General features: G+C 34.1%; 1 pseudogene; it reads right to left on the minus strand.

The window, feature by feature from the left end:
- Window positions 1–660: 660 nt before the first annotated feature.
- On the minus strand, window positions 661–5652 carry LOC125817146 (putative disease resistance RPP13-like protein 1; annotated as a pseudogene).
- Between the last annotated feature and the right edge of the window lie 7016 nt (window positions 5653–12668).

A 12668-nucleotide genomic window follows, 5' to 3' on the forward strand; every position in this document is an offset into this window, starting at 1 on the left:
AGATCAACTAAGATATTATCTCTCCAAATAATTATAGGATGTTTCACAAAATGAACAATACCAATTAGGCTGGACACAAATACTGTAGTAGCAAAACAATTGGAACAGAAATAATTCTGTAAAAAATTCACGTTTAGGTTTTGAAGGGAAAAAAATCAAAATAATTACAATAAAGATAAATTTTAAAGCTCAAATCAGAAGCAATTTCCCACTTTAAGTATCTGAATAACAGTAGAAAACTGATATACTCCAACAGCATTGTGATGTAAAGCAGGGAAAAAACCATATAAGTGCTGCAGTGAGAAAGAGAGAAGAAAAAATATATATACCTTTGGACCTTTCTCTCCCATAAACTTCTTTGCATCAGGTAAAGCAGAAACTTGGGTTGAAATGGGTGTGGGGTTGAATTCTTCTCCTCTGTTGATGTCTTTTTTTTAAACTTGGGTGTCATTGGAATTTTGAAACCGACGGTTTCTTTGTTTCGCTGGCTGATGGATGATGAGAGTGCCAATGAAGGAAATCTATTTCGCTGATTTATGAGAGTGCAAACTATTACTTAAAAATACACATCTTCGTAACTAAAACACGAGTAAATCATTATTTTGTTATCTAACCTTGAAGTCATCCCGACTAGGATATACTTCCTTGACTTTCTGCTAGCTGTGAGGTGTCACTCGAGGTTGAGTAATGGACATAACTTGAAAGAAACTTCATAATCTCCAAAGTTCTCTGAATATCAAAACAAAAAATGGATGTAATATTCTGGATTTGGAATACCAAAAAAACTGATGTAAAATGCAGTAGCATCAAATTTGATATCAATATGGTACAACATGGAGTAAATAATGAAAGTAGGCATTCAAAGTCGTTTTAAATTTCTTTAAATTCCAAGCTTGATGTAACTCTTGTGAAGGTCTTGGCTACCTAATTGAGAAAGTGAGGTTGCATTTCTTGGGCCATCTATGTAGAAGAGATGACAAATGAGGTTGGATTTCTTGGACCCTTTATCTCTGTAGAAGAGACGAAAAATGTGGAACAACTTTCATGATGACAAATAAACTTCCAGTCTGCAAGATTTGAGAGAGAACATAGGTCATGAAGAGTGAGATTTGTCACAAGAATATATGAATTGCTTTTGTGCAATAAACATCCTGGTGACAACTCTGGAGCAAATTATCTCAATTCCTGCTTATATTAGATTTCTTTTACAATGTTTCAATGCAAATATAAGGAGTTTGTTCCTGATCTAAAGATATTTCCTCGACTTCACAGAGGTAATAGATGCTACAACACTGGTCCAAAAGATTTAACAGGCAAGCAAATAGAAGTAACTAAAAATCAAAAGATACTAAGGAAATAGTATAACTTATATATCTGTAGGAGCACCACTCATTTTAATTATTTCAGGTTCTCCCATATATGGTGGAAATATGAGCAATTTTTGGTCACTAGCCGTGGTTTGAGCAATAGACACTCCACACTGCTCAACAAGATTTTAAAAAGGAAAGGAATTAACAGAAAAGCAAAGTGAAGTAAGCAAAAGCAAAGTGAAGTAAGCAAAAGTAAAAAGCTTCCGAGGGAAAAGAATAACTTACATTTGTCAGAGCACCATTTGTTTTAAACATTACAGGTGTTTCCCATCGACAAATATGAAGGGAATTTGAGCAATATTTGGCCAGTATTCCCCCTTCTGAAATTCTAGTAGTGGGCTGAGCAGTGGGCAGCGGAAAATCCATAGTTTAGAGAGGGAAGAGGGCACCCCTTTTACTGGAAGGGATTGGAGATTAGGGCAATTTCTGATGGTCAGCTCAGAGAGGGAGGAGGGCAGTGCTGATTCAGAAAGTGATTGGAGCTTAGGGCAATCCTTGATGGTCAGCTTAGAGAGGGAGAAGGGCAGTGCTGATTCAGAAAGTGATTGGAGATTACGGCAACACTAAATGGTCAGCTCAGAGAGGGCGGAGGGCAGTGCTGATTTGGAAAGTGATCGGAGATTATGGCAATACTTGATGGTCAAATGAGAGAGGGAGGAGGGCAGTGCTGATTCGGAAAGTGACTGGAGATTACAGCAATTGCCGATGCGTAGACGTAGAAGCGAAGTGAGGTAACAAAGGCCTAGTGAATTGAGCTCATGATGGCCATATAAATATAGCTCAGAAAGAGAGGAGGGAAGCCGCCATTCTTCCAGAAGTGACTGGATATGAGGTAAATAAGCAATATATAGAAATTCAAGAGAGGTGAGGCTTTTGAGATCTTGGCTGCTTAATGTTTTCAGATTGGATACCTCAAGTCTTCGAATAGAGCAAGGTAACTCCCAATGTTCCATCTCTTCGTCACTGCCGTCATGATAGATCACTAATTCTAACTCTCTGAGACGAGGGAGTCTCTGTAAACACCACTCCTTTCGGCCATTCACCAGTTTCTTGCAATTAATGATCTCAAGTTGTTGTAAATTGAAGGGCAATCCTCCTTGAGGAAAGGACTCTATCTCTGGACAACTAGAAAGATGCAGTCCCTTAAGAGATGGAAGGAGTTCCTGCATATGATCTGGAAGCCACTTCAGCTTCTCACAGTAGCCTATACTCAATGATGTCATCGCAGATGGAAGTGCCACCGAAAGTTTTTCAAGATTCTTACAATTACCAATATAGAAACTTTCAGTGGAAGTAGGAATCAAAAACCTAGTAAGATTGTGGCAATCAGATACATTCAACTTGCGTGTTCTTGGGAGCAACTCAGGTGATATATCATCTATACAATCACATTCTTCAAGGCTCAAATCCTCAACAAACATGTTATAATAACCAACTGGCACCTCCAATTTCAATTTCTAGCAACGAGATATCTGTATTCTCTTCAAGGTACTGGGCAGTATGCTAAAAGGTAAGGAGGTAAGAGAATTGCAACCAATAATAGATAATTCAACAATTTGCTTCATTCCCTCGAGAACTCCAACCTTAGGAGAACCAATAACTTGAAACCTTGAAAGTTGGATGGGTGTCTCCAGACTGAGTTCAGGGCAATTTATAATTGAAAGGTGAGAAAGTGTAGGGAACTCTCCATTTCCTAGTACATGCCATTGCTTCCACTCTGACATATTTGCAAATTCAAGCTTCTCAAGAGAGTAAAAAGGCTTTTTGGAGGATGAACTGCCATAGAATTCTTCCGTGACCTTTGTTATTTGATGCATCTCTCTAATGGAAAGGAATTTCAAAGAAGGGAGTTGCCCTAGTGCTGGCAAGGAATCACAGTCCCTGCATTTGCTAAGAGACAATTTAACTAGCTTAAGAAACGAATGATCAGCTAGCCAATTTGGAAATTTTGTCCCTCTATATCCGGTGATTTGGAGTTGTTTTATGTTTGTGTGTGGGCGTAGCTCATCAAGTATGTCTCTTTCAGTTTGTGAATTGTCAGCACTACTTTCACTCCACTTCAAAGATAACCTCTCAACATGATTCTTCTCCCTCATCTTTGCCTTCACGGCATCCTTTCTATCAACCACATTTTGCAACTCTAGAATTGATAGAGATCCATACAAGTTATGCAGTTCACCCAAATCTTCCATGCTCGATCCACCTAGAAGAAGCTTGGCTCCCATTAGCACATGGAGGCTCTTCAACTTGCTCAGATGTAGTGGCATCTCCAAGAAAGAAGTGTTGCTTATGTCAAGATGATGCAAGTTGATCAACTTTTCCATCTGCAACGGTAGCTCCTCAAGATGATCACAATGTGACAGGAGAAGTGTCTCCAAGTTATACAATGCACAAATGGAATCCGGCAACCTTTTAATCGCTGTCCGAGAAAGGTCCAAAAATCTGAGGAGCTTTAATTTGATAAACAAGGCATCCAGCAACTCCACAGTCCAATAATTTGACAACGATAATGCCCTTAAGGATGTTAGTCTTGGCAATATGCTATGCAGCACCATCTTGCTAAGTGGAGCACCATGTTGGAAACTGATTGGAAGCAATGTCCTCAGATGCTTCAATTTGTAGAGCGGTGTCAATTTCTCAAAGTCGATACTTTCCATTGAATATGATAAGTGTCGACCTTTTTCCAACATATGAGATCCTTGGCTCTCTTCCAATCTGATACAAAGTTTTGAAGATGCAATTTGGGCTAAATCATTGACAAGGTCATGCATTAAGAATTTCTCTATGTTCCCTTGAGAAGGATTTGGGACCCTTTCGAATAACGATCTTGATCTCAACTCGAGAAAGTATTGGTCTGAATCTTGAATGATTCTATCTTCCTGCAGTATAAGACCATTTGCAATCCACAGATGAATAACTTGTTCTTTCCTAAATGCATAATCTTTAGGAAATATTGCACAATAGGAAAAAACATCGCTTTAAATGTGCAGGAAGATCATTGTAGCTCAACATCAACGCTGGTAATATGTCATGGTGTGGCAGCTCCCATATTTCACTTCTCAAAATATGTTTCCACCCCTCAACCTCTGATTTGGAGCGTAACATGCCAGCGAGCGTCTTCAGAGCTAAGGGCAGTCCTTTGCACTTGGCTGCAATTTGTTTTCCCACCTCTTCAAGTTCCAGATGTCCCATAGGGTCCATGTTTTCGAAGGCATGTCTTTTAAATAAAGACCAAGAGACTTCAATAGACAAATTGTCCAAGCTAATTTGCCATCATCAAGGCAACACTCTCTTTACGTGTCGTCACAATGATCTTACTTCCTATATCTCCTTGTACAAAAAGATTTCTCAAGTCATCCCACTCGTTGTAGTTGTCATTCCACACATCATCCAGAACAATAAGAAACTTCTTTCCCTTTAAGCTTTCCTTCAATTTGACTTGTAGCTGATTAAGATTGTCATCAACCTTCAAGTCAAATGAGCCAATTTCTTGAAGTAACCCTTTTGTTATTCTGAAAGCATCATATGCCTCAGAAACACAAAACCAAGCTTTCAAATCAAAATGGTCCTTCACCTTCTCATCATTGTAAACTACTTTAGAAAGTGTTGTTTTACCCACACCCCCCATTCCAACAATAGAAACTACAGTCAACTTTTTCCCATTTGCATCTTCAGACAATAAACGGTCAATCAATTCCTCTATATCAGTCTGCCTTCCAAAGATATCTGAATCATCAACCAAAGAAGTTGAAGGTGTTCTAGCTTCTTGTTTAATCGAACCAAAATGCTCCTTTAAGCCAAGGAGACCAATTTGCTCTTGCAAATCCTTCAATGTTTCAATAGTGTCTTCCAACTTCTTCTTTATGTTTAGAAAGAAATCATCACTCAAGCACAGGTTTAGGTCACTTACTTCTGCAAGAGTTTGATGCTGACCTTCCACCTTAAGCCTCAAAGCTTCATAATTGATTTCTTCCGTCAAGTTTTCTGCAGAATCCACAGCATCTCGAAGCTCATCAAGCCACTGGCTCACAGATTGATTTGATGCTTGCTTATTCTCTGCATCACTTAGCACAACTTGAAGACCAAGCAAAGTCATTCTCAGCTTCTTTAAGATCCGAAAATCATTCGTATGCTTCTGAAACATCTTGAGCAAATCACCCTTAGGAGCAAGCCTATCAAAGAGAACATTCAAAGCTGAAGAGAGAAATGCACCACCAACTGCTAACCCAATATCCATTTCTGAATCTGCAAAGCAAAACAAGGAAACACAAAATGATTTTGAGAAGATTAATTCTTGAAACACAACGATTGCAAACAAGAAAGATATTTCTCTCTCTCTCTCTCTCTCTCTCTCGCTAGTTGTCTTATCTGTTTTCACCAAACTAGAAGAGTCAATAATTGAGGCAAAAGAGAAGATTATTCTTTTTGGGTTAAAATCATTTTCACCCCAACTTCACTTTAAAAATCAATTTATCCTCTCAACTTTGAATAATCATCAACTCTCTTCCTTTATTCTATGCATTATCCATTTTTATCCTTATTATACCACTTATATGTAATACTTTTTTTGATATTATATATAATTTATTTTGTATTTATAATCTTTTTTAAGTTATTAACATTACAAGTAGAATAATATTTTTATGAATTTGTCACAAAATTTAATATTATATTTATGATTATTGTTTCAATATAATATGATTTAAGTGTGTGTATGTGTGTTTTTGTCTTTCTCCACTCTCTACTCTATGTGTTTCATATTACTTGACCCCTTCCCGATATGATGTCCCTAAAAAAGCTAATTAGAGGTTTGTTTTACTAAACTAACATTATTAATAATATTTTGAAACTTTAAATTTGATTATTACTATTTTATGCAGTTATTTAATATTAAGAATAGACATAAAAAAAAAGTATTTGAAAATTCTTTTGATTTCATTAAATGGACAAGTAAATCAAAACAACTATTTTTAGTATGAGGGTAAAGTGATATAAACCTCCGGGGAATTCTATATTGTCTATATAAATAAACAAGTTCTGATTGACATTAATGCAATATTACATAAATTATAGTTTAAAATAACTTAAATTTAAAAAATACTCTCTTTAAAAATTAGACCTTAATTAAATTAATTATTTTATATTTTTACATTGAAATATATTTGTATAGTTATTATTCTCTGTTATTCTTACTTGTGTAAACAAATATATGGGGTTTGATTATTATTAATAAAAATATTTTTTCCATTATGCTAATTTTTCTTACTTGTGTAAACAAATATATGGGGTTTGATTATTATTAATAAAAATATTTTTTTCATTATGCTAATTTACTTCATTATAAAGCATCATTAGCTCATATACTTAATTAATATTTCTCACTTTATTATTGTTCAAGAAAAAATGATTATGATTTTTGTGAAAAATTTGTTACATGAATTCAAAAAAAAATCATTAGTTTTAAAGAAGTAAAAAAGAGTTGACAATGAAAGGGTATAATAGGCATTTGAATTTTTTTGTTAGGATAAAGAAGGGGGTTTGATGATTGTTCAAAGTTGAGGGGAGGAGTTTGATTTTTAAAGCAAAGTTGGAGGATGAAACGATTTTCACCTTTTTTTTTTGTTCGGGTTGGAGGTGGGGGGTGGGAGGTGTACAGCCATAGAATCAAAACATCATTTTAAGACCTCTCCAACTCTATTCTTTATTTAATTCTCTAAATATAGAGATTTCTATATTTGGAGACAGTCAACTCCAATCAAACTCTCTATTTTACTCTCTTAAAAATACTTTTTCTATCCATATTAGATGGACATCTTATTAAAAAAATTTGTCCCATATTACTTAGTCAGTTACTAAATTAGGATAGTATTAATTATTTTTTTTCCATTTTACCCTTACTATGGCCTTTGGAATTTTAAACAACTTTGAAGACCCAATAATTTCTTTTTTCAAGAGGCTAATTAATATGAACAAAGGGCAAAGTAATAAAGTTGATTAATTTATTAATGATTTCTTAATTACCGTGTAAAATAAAAAGTTTCCATCTAATATGAGACAGTGGGAGTAATTTTATTCTCTCCTCAATAGTATAGTATACTTTTATTCATACTCGTGTGTTGCGCGTTTTAAATGCCATAATTTTTAAGTTAAAAACAATTTATTAAATTTATTATTCACTTTTAATTCTTTTTTAAAAAAATTATTTTTAGTAATAAACTGTTACTATTTATACGATCATCTTTAACTTAATGTTTTGGTACACAAATTTATTTATTGTTATATTATTCTAATAGCTATAATCAACTACATTTTTAGTTTACAATATATGTTTGTTGAACTATTAATAAAGCTATATTTTTTTAAAAAAATTAACTTACCACATTGTCAGGCCCCAAACTAGGGGAGACGCAACTAGCACCCGGTACCTTATTCGACAGAGCTAGCCATTGAAACATAATAGAAAGAGAATAATGGGACCCAACAAAGCCATCACAATTGAAACAAGATAAATGGACCTATGAGGTCACAACAGTATTAATGACATAATGAAAGTACTGGCAAGACCAACATAACTGATAAAGAACTATCAAGCCGACAAGGCTACAACTGAAATCATATATACAATAATTCGACAAGGTTATAAATAGAAGTTGAGACGATCCAACAAGGTATGTCCATAAATCTCTATGAATACTACAACTCAACTGGTTGGTAAAAGGCCATAACTATACCAAAATTTATACATAAAACTCAAATACACAAAACCTATGGACAACCAACTGCTCTAGGAAGATTGGAGTTTACCACTCCTCATATGAGTTAACATTTCTTTTGCAAAGGCCTCTTTTTGAACATGTAGCACGAATGCAGCGTTCCCAGGCAATGGAACATCAATACAAATGAAATGTACTGTTATGAAAGGCGGAAAGTAAAATAATAAATAGTTACAGTAAATATGCAATAGAGATACCACCTGAAAGTGAAACTCTTATAGCATTCATGTCTGACATCTGACCACATAGTAATCAAACATGCATGGTATGCTCGAGTAATAGTATGTGATAAATATATATATATATATATATATATATATATATATATATATATATATAAATGAAATGCATGACATACCTAACCAAATGCTAGCAATCGTGTTGCCTTTCAGAAGCTAACCAACATCATATTCATTAACTTGTGCCAACTCTATCTCATGTGTATAAATATAGGCAATAGACCTCATACCTCCCGATTATAGCTCATGAGTAGAAGGCATAACATGTCATGTCATGGATTTGTAATGAATATACGTTACCATATTAATATTGTCAATCTTGGCCCGTTGGTTCTCGTGTTCTCATAATCCCGTATCACTTTAGTATAACATGTAATTGTCTCGTAGAACCTCAAATGCTTGGAGAATAAATCGGAACACTTAACTCAACTTTAGAAAGCTAACTTAAACTTGAGGATGATTACAATATCTTAAGGTGCTGAAAAGATCTCCTCATGACTTTATTAAACTTCATACAATCATTTAGGCCTACAAAACTCATAATAGACTTGAAGATCTTGACTCAACTTCAACTTAGAAAATTATTCACTTAGGAACTCAGAAGGAGACTAACAAGCTTGACTTGATTTATGAACGACTTCAATTTGGTAATAGTACAACCCTTGTTATCTCCTGTATTCAGATTAGCAAACTAGAAATAATAAAAGATGAAAAGAAAAACACAAAGAACTATCCGAGTCCACAGAACCCACTGTGTGTCCTTAAGAAATTTAATCCCCTCAAGTACCCGAGGTTGCAGATTAATTCCTCTCAAGATAAAACGGATTAACCATTAGAGAAGTAGCGGTACCTCAAACTTCGATAATTTCAACGAACTCAAAATGACAGCAACGAATCACACACACATACACGATCGATCGATTTTGTTTTGTAAGAAATGTATGCAAAAGAAGGGAAGAATTCGATACAGAAAAATGAGAGAAAACCTCTCTATTTATAGCCAACAAAGGGTAAATGTCACAACTCTTTGGAAAGAAGACAACCTTTCAGAAAGAAGACAACCTTTCAGAAAGGTCACAATGCTTTGGAAAAGGCATAACCTTTCAAACGGTCACAATCCTTTAGAAAGGACACAACCTTTCATAAAGTTCACAACCCTTCGACATAGTCACAACTCTTCAGGAGAGTCACAACCCTTCATTTCCTGTTCACACCTTTAAAACCCAACAATCATTTCCAGAGACATGGCTGCTTGACAAGTATATCACAAAAAATAGAGTACGATGTTAGGTATTAATATCATTTTCAAATAACATTTTGTAAAAGATTTTGACGAGAAAAAGTGGCTTAATAACCCCTCTTAGGTGCAACATAATATCCTCCAACATTTTAGCCTCACACTTAAGACAATAGCTCACTAATGGACGTAAGGAATTACAAACTCGATGAAAAATAACTTTAGCCATCAAACATACTACACAATAATACAAGTGTGATAACGACACGATACAATCAAGAAACGACACCAGCTGACATCTCGATGCCCTTCTCAGAGGGGTTTTCTAGCAATAGAATAGTAAAAATAACTTGTTCCGTGATTTATATATTTTTGGAATTCACGCGATATGAAAAAGAGAAGTTTGCCTTAACATACCTTAATTCCAATCCTTTTACTTGTTACAATGACCAAAAATATAAATTCCTTTGTAGCTCAATCTTAATTAGAGAAAACTCAACTTTTCACTTTGATAACTTAAAAGGAATTCTTGATTTATGAAGAACAATCAAAGAGGTGGACTAGCGATAATACGGTCGTGACTAAAAGGTTCTTCTAGTGACTTAATAGATGCATTATAAATGTTTTTTATCTTCCTTTTACTGACAAGGTAGAGTTATATATATATATATATATATACAAAGAGCATTAAATGAAATTGTTGGCAACTATTCCTAGTCATTAAGAATTCTAGGTGTTAAAAAAATATAATATAATAAAGTGATGGGTCATTAACTGAATAAAATAACTCACTAACTATTTAAAAACATTAAATTATATTACAAAGTAACAAAATAATTAGATATGTACATATTTATCAGTACATCATTAATTAATCTAATATTTATTGCTATACAAATAAATCATATAAAAATCTTATAAGGCATAAATCTCATTACTTATACATTTGGTTATTTCGTAGTAAAATGTGTATAATTCTTATGAGTATAATACAATTAATAGAAAATTATTTTGGGAAAATGCATAAGTACCCCTCCAGCCTATGTCCGAAATCCCAGAGACACACCTAACCTTTACTAAGGTCCTATTACCCTCCCGAACTTATTTTATATGTTATATTCTACCCCTTTTTGGCCTACGTGGCACTATCTTGTGGGCCCAACGCATGTTGACATTTTTTTCAAGGATAGTGCCATGTAGGCCGAAAAGAGGTAGAATATTATAGATAAATTAAGTTCGGGGGGGGGGGGGGGTAATAGGACCTTAGTAAAGGTTAGGTGTGTCTCTGGGATTTCGGGCATAGGCTGAGGGGTACTTATGCATTTTCCCAATTATTTTGAACAAAGTCTACCATATATAATAATTTCTTGACATAACAAGATTTAGTGTCTCCGTTAAAATATTATTAATTGATAAAACTCTTATAAATATAAATACGCATACAAATATATCATAACTAAGACTATTTTCATAAGTATTTAAAATATTTTAGGAGGGCAATAAATATTTTTTTTAGATTTCGATTTAAAATGTGATGTTATCAAATCATGCACAGTGCTATAATAAAACTCTCAAATTTAGGCACATAAGCCTTCCATAAGAGGCAAAGGAAAATTATAAACACCCGAGGTGATACATCCTTCCCCTCCCTTAGAAACATTCGTCGTCGAATAAATAAATAACTGCATGTGAGTATTACACTAGGAACTCTTTTAAAATTTCAATAGGGTTTCATCTATATATGAAAATATCTCAAACCTAAAACTCATAAGGCTATATACACCATATTAATAAAGTAATGTCTGAGAAAAACATTATCAAATTACCACACAATGCAAAATGTTTCTCAACAAGAAAAACTTATCTTTACTAATCTATTTCAAGTAGGCACATAGTACCTAATGTATGAACAAATGTCATTCAAAGTTTAGGTATTGAGAATGAAACAATACATACTCATGTAAAGTACGAACATGTGAATTCAATAAGAAAATTTTAATGCAGTGGGCGAGATATTCCAACCTTCAATGTATTACTGCCTTATTATAAGTATAATGTTTGACCATATGTTATTACAACGCTATACATAGAAGTGGCAGATACGCCAAATCATACACAATTTTTTTCTCAATAGGAAATTGATCATGCATATTGGTGAGCATAAGCAGGAGTACAAAAGTTCCTTAGTTACTCAAGCTCCAAAGTTATAAGAGTGCATGTCATGTAAAAACTCAAGTTATGATGTATAGAATTAAATTTAAATAATTAATCATAAAACATCCTTTTCATTTAAACTTTTAGCCCATTACCCAGTGCCCACTGGTACCTCAATAGTCAATATATACACATGTACTTAATGTCTTTTAAATACGTAGGTCACGAGACATATTATAAGTGGATTTAACTTAAGCACTAAGGGTCTGTGGTACATACAATATATAAACAACATGTATCTTATAAATTGACAGTTTAGGGCACCCGTAGCATATACAAAAATAGTTTTTAAGGGACGGCAACATATAATCACTAAAATACAAAGATAATCAATTCAAGAGCATACCTTCAAACACGTATAGTTATATCTTATAAACCGTAAGTCATTTAATAGACTAAAAATTTAGAATAAATGTTCTAATCATATGAGCTTTGGAAAACAGTAACATGTGATTAATTAACCTATGATAAGTGGTCATCGTAAAATATAGTTATGTATTTTGTGAAGTAGGTAACGTTTAGGCAAGCAATATGGTAGTCATGCGTCAAGTGAGATAGTATCTGTAACATCTCGCCAATTTGAAATAACTAGGAAGAAGTCAAGAAGTGGAAATAGGTATTTTTGGAAAGAATATAAAAAAATCTGGAAAATTTGTTAAGCATGTTAAGTTGGATTTTTGGCCAAATTCAAACGACCATAACTCCTAGCTCTAGATGAGTTAGGTGTGTTTTCAGATATCGTAGGAAAACTCTTGGAATAATCTTTCCAACGCCGCCGATTTTGCGCGATTCCGAGTTCGTATGAGTGAGTTATGCCCATTGGAAGTTGGACCAT

Source organism: Solanum verrucosum, unplaced genomic scaffold, assembly GCF_900185275.1.
Source record: "Solanum verrucosum unplaced genomic scaffold, falcon-dt-bn FXZP01000094.1, whole genome shotgun sequence".
Lineage (NCBI taxonomy): Eukaryota > Viridiplantae > Streptophyta > Magnoliopsida > Solanales > Solanaceae > Solanum > Solanum verrucosum.